Source organism: Haliotis rufescens, unplaced genomic scaffold (assembly GCF_023055435.1).
Source record: "Haliotis rufescens isolate VD_foot unplaced genomic scaffold, xgHalRufe1.0.p SCAF_19, whole genome shotgun sequence".
NCBI lineage: Eukaryota > Metazoa > Mollusca > Gastropoda > Lepetellida > Haliotidae > Haliotis > Haliotis rufescens.
The window spans coordinates 18,083,784-18,101,417 of NW_025963879.1; the positions used below are offsets into that span (position 1 = coordinate 18,083,784).

At 40.7% G+C, this 17,634-nt stretch overlaps 1 protein-coding gene across 1 annotated transcript in view; it reads right to left on the bottom strand.

Annotated features, from left to right (window-relative positions):
- Nucleotides 1–16,825, bottom strand: part of LOC124137543 — a 54,371-nt gene extending 37,546 nt beyond the window's left edge. The window contains exon 1 of the mRNA XM_048398955.1: nt 16,679–16,825. The gene's annotated coding sequence lies outside the window, so the exon portion shown is untranslated. The remainder of the gene's footprint in view (nt 1–16,678) is intronic.
- Nucleotides 16,826–17,634: the final 809 nt, after the last annotated feature.

The following is a 17,634-nucleotide window of genomic DNA, read 5'->3' on the forward strand; positions in this document are numbered from 1 at the left end:
CCCTAGGGTGTTATGTATCTGTTCCTGGGGTGCTATGTCTCTGTCCCTGGGGTGCTATGTCTCTGTCCCTGGGGTGCCTCGTCTCTGTCCCTGGGGTGCTATGTCTCTGTCCCTGGGGTGTTATGTCTCTGTCCCTGGGGTGTTATGTCTCTGTCCCTGGGGTGTTATGTCTCTGTCCCTGGGGTGTATGTCTTTGTCCCTGGGGTGTTATGTCTCTGTCCCTGGGGTGCTATGTCTTTGTCCCTGGGGTGCTATGTCTTTGTCCCTGGGGTGCTATGTCTCTGTCCCTTGGGTGCTATGTCTTTGTCCCTGGGGTACCCCGTCTCTGTCCCTGTGGTGCTTTGTCTCTGTCTCTTGGGGGATATGTCTCTGTCCCTAGGGTGCTATGTCTCTGTCCCAATGGTGCTCTGTCTCTGTCCCTGGGGTGCTATGTCTCTGTCCCTGGGGTGCCTCGTCTCTGTCCCTGGGGTGCTATGTCTCTGTCCCTGGGGGGCTATGTCTCTGTCCCTGGGGTGCTATGTCTCTGTCCCTGGGGGGCTATGTCTCTGTCCCTGGGGTGCTATGTCTTTGTCCCAATGGTGCTATGCATGTGTCCCTGGGGTGCTATGTCTCTGTCCCTGGGGGGGCTATGTCTCTGTCCCTGGGGTGCTATGTCCCTGTCCCAATGGTGCTATGCCTGTGTCCAAGAGGTGTCATCAATCGTACCTTAATACAGACTTTAACTCGTTAATATACACAAAACACAAACCTGTGATGAATTATAGTGTGAAATAAAAATGAAGCCTTACGAATGCCATGTTTGATGCTTAACGCTGCACTCAGCAATATTCCAGCTATATGACGGCGGTCTGTAAATATTCGATTCTGGATCAGACAATCCAGTGATTGATACCATGGAATCGATCCACAGAATTGGGATACGATGACGTGCTTCAAACAAGTCAGCGAGCCTGACCACTTACGGCAAGCATGGGTTGCTGAGGACCTATTCTACCCTAGATCGTCACGGGTATACAGCATGTTTGTATGTCTCTTTGTTGAGTAATGTATAAGTATACAGCATGTTTGTATATCTCTTTGTTGAGTAATGTTGAACATGATTGAACTGCAACCCGTTAACCCAAAAGCGATCGTAACTCACAATAAAACTGCTAGGACAGCAAGTTTACCAAGACTACAGAAACTTTTTAACATTATTCACTTTGAGGCACTGCGGTCAGTGTCCTGTGCAGCACTGTAACGTTTTGTCTGTATTGTACGGAAGCCTTTTAGGGCCATTTGTAATTTATTTTTTTGTTGAAATTTCAAGATACCAAGTTGAAATTTCAAGATGCTATAGTAAGTTGAAATTTCAACTTAGTATCTTGAAAGTCGAGATGCTATGTTGAAATTTCAAGATACTAAGTTGAAATTTTAACATTATAACTTGAAATTTCAACTTAGTATCTTGAAAGTCAAGATGCTATGTTGAAATTTCAAGATACTAAGATGAAATTTCAAGATAATAAGTTGAAATTTCAAGAAACATAAGTTGAAATTTCAAGAAAAAAAATTTAAGATACTAATTTGAAATTTTAACTTATTATCTATGTTGAAATTTCAACTTATTATCTTGAAATTTCAAGTTAATACCTTTAAATTTCAAGTTAGTATCTTAAAATTTTAAGAAAAAGAAAAAAGGCCCTAAAAGGCTTCCGTTGTTTTGTTATAATCAATGTGACTTTTCTGTACACGCCACAAACAGTTCTTTATATATCTGTCATTGAATGACTTATACAAATACAAGATATCTAGCAGGGGTATACTGTTCCAGGAACCATGCATCGACCTGTATTATAATAGGCTATACCGAGAGGCACAACGTGTACAGCAACATACAATCGTGTCTTGTACAAAAGTCTTGTAATACTAGTTATGCCTGTCTTTGTGTGTATTGATTGGTCACAGGTGCCACCGGCGGAGCATGATCTGCTCACCTTTTTGCGAACATCTGGTATCATTTGCATCTGATGGTGATTCATGAACACATGTCAATGATATAGTTGGAATCATAGTAGAGAAAGGGTTTTAAATGTTACTTTTATTAAGGTGGAAGCCTTGATGTAAATGTTGCGCTTGGGTGTCATGGTTGTTGGTTGGTTGGTTTGTTGTTTAACGCCGCACAAATGTAATGTTGGTTTGGTTTACGGTATGTGGTTAAACAGGTTGGTAGTTAGGATTGGTTAGTTGGTTGTTTTACGCCTCACTCAGCAATATTCCAGCTTTATGACGGCGGTCTGTAAATTATCGAGTCAGGACCAGACAATCCAGTGATTAATATCATGAGCATCGATCGATGGGATCGATGACATGCATCAACCAAGTCAGCGGGACTGACCACCCGATCCCGTAAGTCGCCTTTACGACAAGCATAGTCACCTTTTACGGCAAGCATGGGTTTCTGAAGACCTATTCTACCCCGAAATCTTCACGGGTCTTGGGTGTCATGGGGAAACATTATGACCGTCAAAGCAGACTTTATAGTGAACAAACCCTGTAACTGGAAAAAATGTTCCAGAGACAAAGGTCTGTTTGTTTGTTGTTTAACGCAGCACTCAGCGATATTCCAGCCACATGCCGGTGGTCTGTACATAAGCGAGTCTGGACCAGATAATCCAGTGATTGATATCATGAACATCGATATACGCAATTGGGATATGATGCCATGCATCAACTAAGTCAGCGAGCCTGACTCCCGATTTCTTCAGCGCCAGAGAATAATTAGTTTCATAAAAGTCAGAGAAAAGGCAAAATAGTAATGAAAATTATATGAATGGATCACTGAAAATCAAGGATGACACAAGGTGTTCGCGAAACCTATCAAATGATGGGGATTCGGGGTAGCTAGTTATTAAGACGTCATGACAACCTTCCGCTCTCGTTGTACTTACATCTTACTTTGCGTACACTTCATACCATGAAGGGGCAGCCGGGTAGCCTAGTGGTTAAAGCAATCGCTCGTCACGCCAAAGACCCGGGTTCGATTCCCGACATGGGTACAATGTGTGAAGCCCATTTCTGGTGTCCCCCGCCGTGATATTGCTGGAATATTGCTAAAAGCGGCGTAAAACCATACTTACTCACTCACTCATACCATGAAACTGCACATGCGTATCCAAACATACAAATGCGTTGTTTTTATCACTGTCTATTGTGAAGAAGGAGATTTATGTTCGTATATCATTACGGTGACACTGATTGCACAGGGAGGGTCACCTCTCACAGTTATAGTCCTTTATAGTGTCTTTAACTTGCCTTTTAAAACGATGTAAGTTTCTGATATGAACTGGTATCTATTACTTGCAGTTATGAAACGTGTTAAAATAATAAGCTGATAATAAAGTAGGCAGAATATAAGTACTCAAATATATTATCACTTTGGTAATGTGATTGTTAGCTCTCTTATTGTTGTTGTTGTTGGTGGTGGTGGTGGTGGTGGTGGTGTTTATATAAAAAACTAAGGAACCTAAACTGAACCTAACCTTTCAGTTGATTTTATCATTTGTTTTAACTCTATTTTGTATCTAAAACATTAACTGTATTGGCGCTTAGTCAACTCGCAAAGAATACTTCTACATGGTTTATTTTTTAAAATATAATTTGATTTAAAACTCTTGTTTTGAATCGCAATAAAGAACTGTTGATGGTATCTTAGACCTGTTATCTTTGAAAATCAATAAATTAGTTAGTTTACACAACACTGTCGACACTATTGGCTTTAAAGCAGGACACAGATATTCAAGTCACAACTGCTTTTGTTGACGTTGTTTGATCGTCAGCGTCTTGTCTCAAGTGGTGTAAATAACACCCGAAGTCTTGCCACAACACATTTGCACTTTAAACGGGCAAACATTTGAAAATCGTTCTTATAAATCCCTATCATATTTTGCACATCAAAAGCAAACACAGAGCTGACATGAATCTTCTCACACGCTGAGGAATAGGCCACCTGCTAGAACCAAACAGCCAGACGCGCATTACTATTGAGGTGTATGTGAATCTCATTGATTGCTGACATGTGGGACGATCGTATTACCATCATAACACGAGAATAAGTGTATAGTCTGTTGGCATATAAAGCAAGTTTTCTGGAATTGTGTCAACGTCCTGGCGGCTATAGATCTGTAGAATCATTAAGACGTATTTTCTTCAACATTGAATTAAATCTTGCGATTAGAACGCTCTGGGCACACCTGGGTGGATGGGTTTGGTTGAACGCCGTTTAAACAGTATTTCTAGCGTGCAGTTATACGTGTGTGGAAAATCTGGAGTGATTCAGGCTAACTGTTTATGACGTTGAAATTTTTTATAGTAGTTTAGAAGTGATATGAACATGAATATATGAGTAAACTCTTTTTTTATGTTTTTAATAACATAGAATAAAGAAGATGTTATCCATAAAAAAATCGCGCCACGTTATCACGCTAGACCCGTGAAGATCCGGGGTGGAATAGGTCTTCAGCAACCCATTCTTGCTGTAAAAGGTGACTTTGCTTGTCAGATCTATTATAAGGTCTCTGCTTGTCGTAAGCGGCGACTAGCGGGATCGGCTGTCATCGAATTCCAAATGAGTGGATCAATGCGCATGATGTCAGTCGCTGGATTGTCTGGTTCAGACTCGATTATTTACAGATCGTCATTTAATTGGAATATTGCTGAGTGCGGCGTTAAACAACAAACAAACAAACAAAACGCTAATGACATCCACCAAGAAACATCATCGGGGCAAATCGGGATTCGAAAATTAATTTTGACAACTTAAAGTAATTATTTCAAGTTTTGTAAGGAGAACAGTCTCGGAGTGCATCAGTGTAGCATAACAGAGCACGCGTTATAGTGACTGCTGAAAGAAATGTATGGGTCTAACCGAATTTTACAAATTGCTTCCTCTGAAGACTGATTGGTAGAACACAAGAGCCACATCCAATCAAAACGCGTTATAGTGAGTTTACACTGGACTACTGAACGAAGAAAAAAATCGTTCTAACCGAATTTTACAACCTGCTTCCTCTGAAGACGTCGTGGGCAAAGTGCGATCTCCTACAGGGTTGTTCGTCAGCTGCTTGGTTGCCGGAAGTACACACACAGTTGTTGATCTCCATACACACACTCCTTTTGTTGTGATGTGAACGTAATCATTGTCGCGTCGTACCGTGTTAGTTGTGTTGTGTTTTCAACGGTGCAGCAGCTGTCTTACTCCTCTGTTGTACCTGGCGTTGTTAAATACATCGTGTTTGTGGCTTGTCGGGCGCTGTGAAGGATTCCGACATATGTTTCATACCGTGCACCTTCATGACGATATATTGTTTTCTTGAATGATTGTTTTCAGTAATCATTAAGACCCGTGAAGATCCTGGGTAGAATAGGTCTTCAGGATCCCATGATGGCCGTAAAAGGCGACTATGCTTGTCGTAAGAGGCGACTAACGGGATCGGGTGTTCAGGCTCGCTGACTTGGTTGATGCTTATCATCGATCCCAATTGCGTGGATCGATGCTCATGATATTAATCACTGGATTGTCTGGTCCAGACTCGATTATTTACAGACCGCCGTCATATAGCTGGAATATTGCTGAGTGCGACAACAAACAAACAAACAAACAAACAAACAATAATCATTAGCAATCTCCATGCGATTAATTGAGAAAGAGTTCATTCCGACTATATCATGAGCATGTGTTTATGAGTCACAATCAAACAGTGATAATGTCAGGTATTCCATTAAAGGTGAGCATATGCTGCTCTATCGGTGGCACCAGTCACAAACACATGCAAAGGCAAGTCAATTGCTCACCTGAAAACAATCACAGGAACATATGGTACAATTGAACAACGGGAATTGCATCGGACCTAATTTTTGTCACTGCTGCGTCAATTTGGAAAATGTACTATACATGTCTACCATAAAAAAACGTCTAAGTAAGGGGGCGGTCGGGTAGCCTAGTGGTTAAAGCGTTCGATCGTCACGCCGAAGACCCGGGTTCGATTCCCGACATGGGTAGAATGTGTGAAGCCCATTTCTGGTGCCCCCCCCCCCCCCCCCCCGTCGTGATATTGCTGGAATATTGCTAAAAGCGGCGTAAAACCATATTCACTCACTCTAAGCAAGGCTTTGAATGCTGCAGCCCTATTCACACATCTTTTGAGCAAGAGTGGTACATCGACTGTTCGACTGTACATCTAAAGTTGTGAAATGACACCACCAGTGGCTGTTACTGTGTCGGTACTGCGTTATACAATGTTCGTAAAGTGTACTTGAAGCCAGTCACTCAATACCCCGAGGAAGATGTTTGCAGATCGTGTTTTGGAACTCTATTCTTTCGTGCAGAGACCAAGGGGAAGCTGATATCAAGTAGAAAACAATCGGCATTGTTATATTTTTCATAATGATGATCCGATATGTTACTGACAGGATTACTGCGCGCCGAACAAGCATAGCGTTTAGGTTTTTTTACCTGACGACATTGCGGCCTGTAGGGAATAGTAAGGTGGTGGTATTGTTTTTTTTGTAAAAAGAGCCAGACAGGGTAACAACAAGTACCTTCTTTTAACGTCTTTTGGTATGACGCGGCTGGGGATCGAACCTCGGACCTTCCGCTCTCCGGGCGGACGCTCTACCATTAGACCACGGAGGCGGTCGGTGGGACATCAACTCTAGACTACTGCAATACTCGTGAGAAAACCTGTATGGTGTGCTGATGCTTCAATCACTATTTTAATTACCTTACACACTATCACTATTTGATAGTGATTCATAAACACATGCTTTTGATAAAGCCAGAATCGTACAACCGACGAGATCTTTTGTGGGTGAGTGAGTTGGGTTTAACGCCGCTTTTAACATTATTCCATTTATGACACGGCGTGTCAGCCGTCAGTCAGTGGGAGAAAAGCCCGAAGTGGTGCAGGTCTCAGACGGTTACCATTTCGGTGACACCCACGAGCACGGGTATGGTGCTGACAAACCTAGAAACATAATCAGGGCGAACCGGGATTCGAACCCACACTCATAGGTTTCTGGCGTGCCCAAGGGACGCAACTCTGCACAGCGAATCACGGCGCCTTAGACGACTGGGCCACCCGTGTCCCAAGATCTTTTATGAATATGGAAAGGGTTTTGTCGCTTTTATTGACTGCTTTTAAAACCAACCGCTTGGTGTGACGTGAGTAACACAATATACATTTTCCCACCGACTTATGATAACGTACACCTGTGAAGATCAGCAACCCATGCTTACCGTATAATGCAACTAACGGGATCGGATGGTCAGGCTCGCTGACTTGGTTGATGCATGTTTAAAACCGCAACAATATTCCAGCTGTATGACGGCGGTCTGTAAATAATCGAGTCTGGATCAGAAAATCCGGTGATTGACATCCTGAACATCCATCTACGTAATTGGGAAACGATGACATGCATCAACAAAGTGATCAAGCCTGACCGATCCCGTTAGTCGCCTCTTACCACGATAATGAGTCGCTGAAGACCAATTCAGTCCAGGATCCTCACGGGTACGTTTTAAGAATTATATATCAGCCAGTCTCTCAGATTTAAAGACCGGATGTCAAGCTTGAAGAACGTAGTACAGAGTCTCAAAGATTGCTATGCTTCCTGGCTATTGTGTCACCCAATGTGGTTATATCCAGCCAAAATGTAACTCCATAATACCAAAATGGAAACTGGACTTTTTTAGTCAGTTAACTCTCTTGCCTTGGGAAGATGGCCCAACGTTTACTCCGGCCATGTTCACAAGGGGTGAACTTGTGAACATGCCCGGAGTAAACGTTGGGCCATCTTCCCAAGGCAAGAGAGTTAACTGACTAAAAAAGTCCAGTTTCCATTTTGGTATTATGGAGTTACATTTTGGCTGGACTAACGAGTCTATGCATAGTCCAATCAAATTCGTGCATCGAAATCGAAATCCGGTTCGTAAACTGTCCTGCAGATTTCGGTCGATTGCAGGATTTGCAAAGCATGTGCACCGCCAACTCGTTGTCAACAGATATTTTCCAAATCTTTTCATGTTTTTAATCAAGGTGCTCACGCATTGCGCGATGAAAGACCCGTTTTATCACAACATAGACCTTGATTATCGATCAGATCGTCTTGACTCGGCGCCACTGTTTTGTTTCAAGCAAATGCAAGTGAAACGAGAGGTGGAATCTGATTGGTCTAAAGGAGAGGCTCAGAAGGGACATAACTCGTAATAGCCACTGGTGGCGCTACGATAGAGCCCAGGAATTCCAGCCTAGTTCGACAAGGGTGGAAACTGGACTTTTAAAGTCAGTTAACTCTCTTGAAATCATGAATGGTTGTGTGTCTAGTAATACTATAGTGTGTATATGTAGCACTCGGACAAACAGTAGTCGATCAGGGTCAAGTCTTAGCATAATACAAGTTGGAGTAGCAGGTAGTTCAGTGGACGAAATATGAGTTTATAACATATGTCCCTCGTGTAAATTTGACCTAATTCATTTTGACGCCGCTTGAAGCAAGAATTTAACCAACACTGTCTCTCCTTAATGTGGAAGGAAAAAGGGCTCGATGCTACTCCCACTCATGATCATAGTGTTAGGACAATAATTAATAATCTATGCAAATAATCACAAGCTGGGTTGTAAGGAAGCGTCGTCATCATCATCATCATCATCATCATAATAATAATGACCACTGCATCAGGTTTATGTGCAGTGTGTTGAGAAGACCAGCAATCCTGCAGAGTCCTTCGCTTGGATGAAGTCGTCTGGCCTGAAAAGTCAAACAGAAGGCTTTCTGTTTGCTGCTCAGGACCAGTCACTTCCCACTCGAAGCCGTCAATGTGTGATTTTGCATAAAAATGTAAATATGAAATGTAGATTATGAAATGAAATCAATTAGACTGTCCAACACATTGTCAGTGGATGCCCAGCTTTGGCACAAACACAGTATCTTAAACGACATGATGGTGTAGCTCGATAATTTTATTACCGTCCTCGCCATGCTTGTGGTTCTGACCTAGAGGTCCACCCATGGTACCACCCGGAATATGTAGAGGGCGTCATGGAAAAGGATAAATACGAAATTCTTTGGAATAGGCCCATTTACAGCCTCAGACGTATCCAGGCCAATAAACCTGATCTTGTCCTTTTTGTTAAATCCAATGAAATCATTTATATCATTGAATTTTCTGTCCCCTTTGACACTAATGTGATTGACAAAATCGAGGTAAAACATGGCAAATATGCGGACCTCGCTTTCGAAATGTCACGCTTGCATCCTAAGTACCAAGTTGTCCGACTCCCCATTGTTCTCGGTGCCTTAGGTTTGGTACCTCCCAATCTGTTGACTGACATCGGGAGAGTACCCGGGTGTGCTACCAGAAATACATCCCTTCTGACAATCTGGGTAATGCAGAAGGCTGCAGTGTTGGGGAGCCTTCACATTCTCCTTAAAGTTCTGGGTGGGTTTGACTAGGCAGCGCTTCCTGGGAGAAGTCCCATTCGCTGTCTGGGCTGCGTGTAGGGGGGGCAAGGGCCCTGAGCCGATGATGAGCCTAACCAGCCTGACTGTGCCAGGGTCACAAAACCCCCTTTGCTGCATTTTTTAAAATTTTAATCTGTAAATAATAATAATAATAATAATAATAATAATAATACATTACCAAAGTGATAACATGTGTGAGTACTTAGATTCTGCCTACTTTATTATAAGCTTATTATTTTAACACGTTTCATAACTGCAAGTAATAGATACCAGTGCCTATCAGAAACTTACATCGTTTTAAAAGGCAAGTTAAAGACACTATAAAGGACTATAACTGTCAGAGGTGACCTTCCCTGTGCAATAAGTGTCACCGTAATGATATACGAATATAAATCTCCTTCTTCACAATAGACAGTGATAAAAACAACGTATTGGTATGTTTGGATACGCATGTGCAGGGTATGAAGTGGAGGCAAAGTTAGATTTAAGTACAACGAGAGCGGAAAGTTGTCATGGTTGTCAAACTGCCTCCGAATCCCCATCATAAGATGGGTTTCACGAAAACCCGGTGTCTTCATTGATTTTTATGATTTCTTGGATGTTTACCACTTCGGTGAAACCCACAAGCACGAGATGGTGCTGACAAACCTAGAAACATATCCGGGGCGAACCGGGATTAGAACCCACAATCATGGGTTTCTGGCGAGACCAAGGGACGCAACTCTGAACAGCGAATTGCGGCGCCTTAGAGTGAGTGAGTATGGTTTTACGCCGCTTTTAGCAATATTCCAGCAATATCACGGCGGGGACACCAGAAATGGGCTTCACACATTGTACCCATGTCGGGAATCGAACCCGGGTCTTCTGCGTGACGAGCTAACGCTTTAACCACTAGGCTACCCGACCGCCCCGCGGCGCCTTAGACGACTGGGCCTCTCGTGTCCCAATCATTCACAATTATTCAAATAATTTAACCTATACATTTTGAAGACATTCTGTGCGTGTTGATGCCACGCAACAAGAGGACGTGTTGACATTACTCTAATTTCGCTATCGATTTCTCTGTTTCACTATGGAGGGGATAAGGACACGTATGTAAAATATACCGTTTCATGCCTCACTGACTGTGGGTATATCGTGTATCTATAGCACGTCTCAACACAGCTATTCAGACGTTGTGACAATTAGATCGAGTTTTCTCTGTACAACTAAATTATTTTACGTCTCCATTGTGCACACACACGACAGCTACCACATGTAATATACTAAACAGGCAAGATATTTGTTTTTCGTTTATGTCTATATGTGTACATTACATTGAGAGAAACAGACCTGGATTTGCTCTGTGTAAGTATGTATGGCAGTGCTATAGCCCATCTCAGTTATTAACTGTTCCTCAACTACTTAGACATGTAAGGGCCACACTTATTAACTGTTTCTCAACTATTAAGACATGAATGGGTTACACTTATTAACTGTTCCTCAACTACTTAGACATGTAAGGGCCACACTTATTAACTGTTTCTCAACTATTAAGACATGAATGGGTTAAACTTATTAACTGTTCCTCAACTGTTAAGACATGTATTGGTAACACTTATAAACTGTTCCTCAACTATTTAGACATGAATGGGTTACACTTATAAACTGTTCCTCAACTGTTTAGACATGTATGGGCCACACTTATAAACTGTTCCTCAACTATTTAGACATGTATTGGTAACACTTATAAACTGTTCCTCAACTATTTAGACATGTATTGGTAACACTTATAAACTGTTCCTCAACTATTTAGACATGTATTGGTAACACTTATAAACTGTTCCTCAACTATTTAGACATGTATGGGTAACACTTATAAACTGTTCCTCAACTATTTAGACATGTATGGGTAACACTTATAAACTGTTCCTCAACTATTTAGACATGCATGGGTAACACTTATAAACTGTTCCTCAACTATTTAGACATGCATGGGTAACACTTATACACTTTTCCTTAACTATTTTTGCTGAATGGGTCCCACTTTAAAACTTTCCCGCCAATATTTATTCATGAAGTGACCGCTAGTGACCGGTTTTTTTTTTCAGCCTTGGGACAACAATGTTTACAGGTTTTTTCAGTGCTGTCACTACCCCTAGCGTACAGTATATCCACCATGTACACTCAAAAGAACCCACTCGTCCGATGGCAGATGACCAGATGGTTGAAACACGAATACGTACATACACCCGAAACACAAGTGTCAAAACTTGTGGTGTCACCCTGAGCATGTGCCTCTGTTCACCCAGCAGGGAATGGGTACCCGAAATGTGAGCTTGGGTTGTATACTCCCCAGAGAGTTGAGAATGATAACTGGAATGCGAACGGATCCACTGGTCGGGTAACAAATAAATCCGCATTTGAGCAGATATTTGTACCTGGAGACCTGCGGTACATAAATGTTTAATGTAATGCTAATAACATGTATGGGCCTCATTTATGAACTGTTCCTCAACTATTTAAACAAGTTTGGGCCCACATGACAACTGTTCCCCAACTATTTAAACAAGTTTGGGCCCACATGACAACTGTTCCCCAACTATTTAAACAAGTTTGGGCCCACTTGACAACTGTTCCTCAACTTTTTAAACAAGTTTGGGCCCACTTGACAACTGTTCTTCAACTTTTTAAACAAGTTTGGGCCCACTTGACAACTGTTCCTCAACTATTTAAACAAGTTTGGGCCCACTTGACAACTGTTCCTCAACTATTTAAACAAGTTTGGGCCCACTTGACAACTGTTCCTCAACTATTTAAACAAGTTTGGGCCCACTTGACAACTGTTCCTCAACTATTTAAACAAGTTTGGGCCCACTTGACAACTGTTCCTCAACTATTTAAACAAGTTTGGGCCCACTTGACAACTGTTCCTCAACTATTTAAACAAGTTTGGGCCCACTTGACAACCGTTCCTCAACTATTGTCAGTCGACAAACCATGTTATACAACTGATGTTGAAAAATACTAGTCCAGGGGCTAGGAAATAACTACGAAACACGACCAATATTTCGTCATGCTTGGGTCTAAGAATCTTGTCTAGACGCTTTATGCAAACAGTGGTGGTGTTTTAATAAAACGATCGAAAACAGCTTCGCAGTATTGTCATACGCCTGATACAAATTTTCCCTCAGACTTTAATTTTGTTCTTATGATTCACGTCTACCATACACGTCTGTGAACATCCTATTAAGGGAGTGCGTGCATTGTTTACGCCGTCGAGTTTAGAAATAACACAGCAACTTACGGTGGGGGACAAAGTGACTAAGTGACTTTATTTCGTACGAAGCTACACCTTTCAAACATGTGATCATCGTGTATTGTCGTATGTATCATTCCGGATACCAAGGGTATGTTTTAGAATATGCTCAAATCACCGGTACTTAAACAAGATGATCAATTGTTTACAACATTTGAAATATTAAGTTCACGTTACTTTATTTTCACATATACCACCAAGACTCATATGACCTCATTAAACTTATAACACTAAGGGTCTGGCTAAGCCAAACACTATAACGCAAGCTGACAAATTCGCATGAAATCGTGAGTTTAATAAGTTCCCTTCACTGGGTTACGTTCTTAGAGAACTGAATGGGAGTGTTGGAGACCATGGCTTTATATAATGCATAACCCACTCAGCGTTTACTCACGTCATCATTCACACTGGGTATTGGTAGTTTGTTGGGACAGTACTTGATTACTCTCTGCCATTGGGTTTTGTAAACCTATGAATGGACCTTCTAGAAAATAATTGTACCGTAATGCTGTTTTAGGCTTCGACTTCTAATTAGCATGTGTTCGTGTGTTGCGAGACATCACTGCAGTGAAACAAGTTACAATAAACGAGATGTGGCACAACTGTGCATTTATCACAACAGAAGACTTGTATACACGATGCCTGCATTCAGTCAGTCAGAAGAAATCAGTGAAAACGTGTATACGCAAGCTGAAACGCTACACTGGGTAATTATCCACAGTGTTTTTGTTTTTTTAAATATTTTTTTTCCAGTTTCAGTGGTTACATACACAGTGAAATATACATATATAGCATTATTAACATTTTGACACAGCATATTTGGAGGATAGGTCTTGATCATGTAGGATCGAGCAAGATGTTCTGGCATGAAAGTAGTTAATACCATATTTATGAGCAATCGTAGAAAGATAAGCTAATAATAAAAAAATAAACAGTACCGAAATATAGTATTGTAATCATTATCTTGGAGAAACATTGCAATTTTTCTTTGGCAATAGAGTCAAAGTGATTGGAAACAATCAATAATAACACACAGTCACCAATCTATGCAAGATTCAAGGCATCATGTAAACCACAATACAATATCCACTTTCTGTTATAAGTGCAAAGCTTATTATTAGTTTTTGCTGACAGATATTCCAAATAGATAGCATCTTTTAATACTTGTTTAAAAACATCCATTGAGGGTTTCCTTTTCTTTAAACTAGAAATAAAAATGTGTCTCTTAGCTAACATAATAATATGATTATTTGCAGGTTTTGCACTTATTTCACCAAAACATACATTAAATCTTGTAAAAAGTATATGATTATTTCTAACAGAATTAAAAAAAGACTCCAAGTTTTGCCAGAATTCGAACACATATTCACAGTCATAAAATACATGCATCAAGTTTTCTTTCTCTATCTTGCAAAATTCACATAAATCATCATCGACAAGTTTCATTTTATAAAGTTCTTTTTTGGTATAACATTCTATGCAAAAATCTAAATTGAAAATCTATCGATAACAATAAAATCTATAACAATATATCGCTGTGCAAAGTTGCGTCCCTTGGGCACGCCAGAAACCTATGATTGTGGGCTCGAATCCCGGTTCGCTCCGTTTTTGTTTCTGGGTTTGCCAGCAGTGAGTTGGGTTTAACACCGCTTTTGACAGTATAACAGTTATATCACGGCGTGTCAACTTAATGTGGGAGGAAAGCCCGAAGTGATGCAGGTCTCAGACGTTTACCACTTCGGTGAAAACCCACGAGCACGTGTATGTTGCTGACAAACCTAGAAACATAATCGGGGAGAACCGCCACATGTTCAACACGAATAAAGTTTCGCATCATATTCAAATGGCGGGCAAATGATACGTACGTTTCAGAAGTCGGTCAATTGGGCCTCGGATGACACGTTCATTTCCTAACACGCATACATTTGGGAAATACTATCCCTTCGTGTAGTGACACATTATACCCTTGTGGGGAATGGAGCTCGGATCGTTATCATGGCGACCGCCTCCGTGGTCTTGTGGTAGAGCGGCAGGCCGGAGAGCGGAAAGTCCGGGGTTCGATCCCCGGCCGCGTGATACAAAAAGACATTGAGGGGCTAAAACAAGGACTGGTCGGCTCGGAGTCAGTATACTGTGTCTGAGTGGGGTATTCATGTTTAACTGCGGCATGGTATCTCAGTGAGCTAGCACTATAAATCGGCATCAGTCCGGACTAGTACAAGCAGTCACACAAACACACACACACGTACATGCACGTCGCTCTATAAGCGGAATAATCTTGGACGCGACGTTAAACCCAATTTCACTTCACCGTTATCATGGCGAGCCAATGCCATAACCATTATCCCCTTGAGGAGGATATGAAAATGGAATGAATGTATCAATACGAATCCATGTATATATTACAGTAAACTACAGTTATAGCGACCTGAAAGGGACCACAAATTCTAGTTCGTTATAACCGTAATTCGTTATAAGCGTGTTCGTTATAACCGTAGTTTACTGTATATAATTTCAATCAAGGAAGGGAGACTATATAGTCTCAAATAGTCTCCCTATATTATATTCTAATTATATTTGAATAGAATTTAGTTTTTTGATGTTTTTTTACTTTTCTATAAAAACTGCAGTGACCAACCATTTGTTTTTTGTTGTGAGTGGGTGAATATTGCATCGGCAAATATCAGCTATATGGCGCTTGCAACACATTCATGAAATGACAGAGTAAAGTTGTCTACGGTTAGAATAGGTCTTCAGCAACCCATACTTGTCGTAAAAGGCGACTAACGGATCGGATGGTCAGGCTCGTTGACTTGGTTGATGCATGTCATCGTATCCCAATTGCCTAGGTCATGTCATTCACTGAATTGTCTGATCCATACTGGAACATTTACAAACAGCTATCACATAGCACGCTCGTTTTGATACTCTACATCTGATCATTTGGATTTCAGTCACCACGCTCTGAAAAAATATTCTTTTCGAAATCTGATCATCAACGTTTCAAATTCCGAAGCGAATCCCGCATTGTGAAACGAGATCAAAGGATACCAAGGTTCAGCAAGTAGGTGTAGGATTTACGTAAATAAAGATTAATTGCGTCGTACAATTAACGCATCTTTTGATGGAGATTCAACTGAAATAATATAGAATAATTTTCATTTATCATCTTATACCTTCATATGATATGATTACTTTGCTATCAAAATTAAAATGTACATAAAGCGTTTACAGCAATATTTTGACGGTCAGTGTTTTTCAAGTGTTGAACCATGTAAACTTCGTCATGTTCTGTTTGAAAGTGTAGCCAGCCGTTGGAAAACACCTCAGATTCATGTACAAACGTAAATTCTCTACTGTTGTATCCTGAATATTTATCAACTCATATTTGGATTTTGTTATATTTTCCATCTTGGTAGTCTTTAGTACATGTCATCGATATAGTTGATGATGATATAATCTAAAAGGTACAATCGACTTTGTTGCTTGACGGAGATTTCTTTTGGATATGAAAAGGGTTTTGTCGCTTTTATTTATCGATAACATATTGATTTTTTTCAGTGCATATATCAGTAATACTGCGCTGTCAAAGGTTGTTTTCAATAAAATAACACTGTTTCTCTATTCATGCTTGTCCATTGGTGTTTGCAGTACCCCTGTGGTCGGAAATGTATGGGTATCCATTGACTAGAACTGCAATTCGAGGTAGTTTTCTTGAAGCTTTTGTTTTCTATCAAGAAACCATTACGTAATTTGTTGGTATGATTAAAACAAAAACGTACACACAAATTCGTTGCCATTGATCATACGAAATAATCATAATCGATGTTCCTAATCAACAAATATGTAATGTAACTACTGTTTTCAAAGAAAACTTACCTTGGCTTCTGACTGACAGGTGATCCCGACAGGTAAACTCCTCAGGTAAAACCCGTCCGATGTATGCAGGTAAGTCTCACCCGAGCGTGTCATCTCGGTCTCTCAGGTGTTTTGCGATCTCCCCGATTGGCGGCTCTTCCCGGTCAAAAGAAGCCAACAAGAAGACTGCAAGCCTGGCATTGTTAACAGACTAAACAAGGCCTGCATAAGGTGGGGAGGGTTTGGTCTAGGCTTAAAGGGACTTTCGCGTATCAAAGTCGAGTATCATTAAATGTGTTTTATTTTTTTTAAATTGCAGTACAATAGCTACAACTGCATCCGTCAAAGGGATGGAGGAAGGATCATAGTTAATATTTAATATTATTCCCTTGATTACTGCGTTCAGTACGTACATGGCACTACGTGGATCACAATTGTTGAATTGAAATGTTTTCCCATTACAAACAGTGACAAACAGAAGTTATTTTAATCTTATCAAAATTCAACTGTTTACTATTCAAGGTTTCGCATTTACTTATGACAGTAGACATTCACCAACTAGCAATTTTAACCAGTGTTGGGATATTTATCACAGGTCAAGATTTGATGTCTTTTACAGGTACAAAAAATATTTAAATATGGTGTATATTTCTCCTTCTTGCGCGTGAGTGTTTAACTTACTCTCAGTTCAAAACTCCAAAGAGTTGCAATAAATTACAGAGTAAACAAAATGTTTAGGTATCAAATACATGACAGTCATCTTTGGTGAAAGACGTGTTGAGGAGTATTTAAATCCTAAACGTAACAAAAGTTTTGTTATATCTGAGCACCTGAAAGCGACAAGAATCCCACTTTACACCCCCAAATCTACGTGTTTAAAGGCCTAAATATGTTGATATGCTGAGTTGGGTTTACCACTGCTTGGTCAGAGCTTAAACACTGGCAGATCCAGAGGAGAGGTGCTGAGGGTGCAGTGG